The 837-nt window shown below is 41.0% G+C and overlaps 1 non-coding gene across 1 annotated transcript; it reads left to right on the top strand.

The window, feature by feature from the left end:
* The first annotated feature begins 236 nt into the window (after positions 1-236).
* On the top strand, positions 237-369 carry LOC121940366. The gene has a single exon (XR_006105614.1). It is a non-coding gene; the product is annotated as a small nucleolar RNA SNORA3/SNORA45 family (small nucleolar RNA).
* The last annotated feature ends 468 nt before the right edge of the window (positions 370-837 follow it).

The raw sequence follows: 837 nt of genomic DNA, 5'->3' as shown, positions 1-837 counted from the left end.
AATGTGCATCGCTTTACTCTAATGCAAACTTAAAAATCTGTAAATTTATTCCATATCACAATGTAACAATATCCAATATCTAAGATGATCTATAGTGTCATATCTCGATATAATATCTTTACATTGCCCAGCTCTTGCCGATATGAATGGTGCGGATGTGAAATATTGTCACGCCCCCCTCGCGTGAAGGCCTTTATTCTCACTGCTTGTAATAATCGTTTGTATTTGCTGCATTAATCGAGGCTAGAGTCACGCCTGGATACTCCCCCGTTGTCCTGGTGTGCTAGAGTGCTCGTAGAGGAAACGTCTTTGCTTATTCATTGGCTGTAGTCTGTCGTGGCCCAGCCAATCACCAACTCAGACACATTACGCTACCAGACAGTGTTTATTCCACCAGAGTCTGTCAGCCGCTAACGTCCTCTCTCGCTCTTCTGCAGGCCATCTGGCTGCTGTGCACAGGTGCAAGAGAAGCTGCTTTCAGGAACATCAAGACCATCGCCGAGTGCCTGGCTGATGAGCTGATCAATGCAGCTAAGGTAACCGTGTAATCCATTTTTAACACGACCGTTCTGAATCAAAGCGTTGCAGATCACTCAATACTACAGTAAAATTCATATTCAGGGTCTCTGCAGATCCTTAAAGTCAGTTTTATGTATACAAGGTCTTACAAGTCATTAAATAGTCTTAAATTTGAATAAATTGCCAAAAAACTATCTAATTTATCCAGCTTTTAATTTCTTTGTCGAAATGTGTCAAACGCTTCTGCGTTAAAACCTAATATTGTGTTTTTACTAAGCTTAACCGAGCTCACTTAAAGAACCATGTTCATGCATAAAA

This window comes from Plectropomus leopardus, unplaced genomic scaffold (assembly GCF_008729295.1).
Source record: "Plectropomus leopardus isolate mb unplaced genomic scaffold, YSFRI_Pleo_2.0 unplaced_scaffold84907, whole genome shotgun sequence".
Lineage (NCBI taxonomy): Eukaryota > Metazoa > Chordata > Actinopteri > Perciformes > Serranidae > Plectropomus > Plectropomus leopardus.
This window is presented reverse-complemented; position numbering and strand designations above follow the sequence as displayed.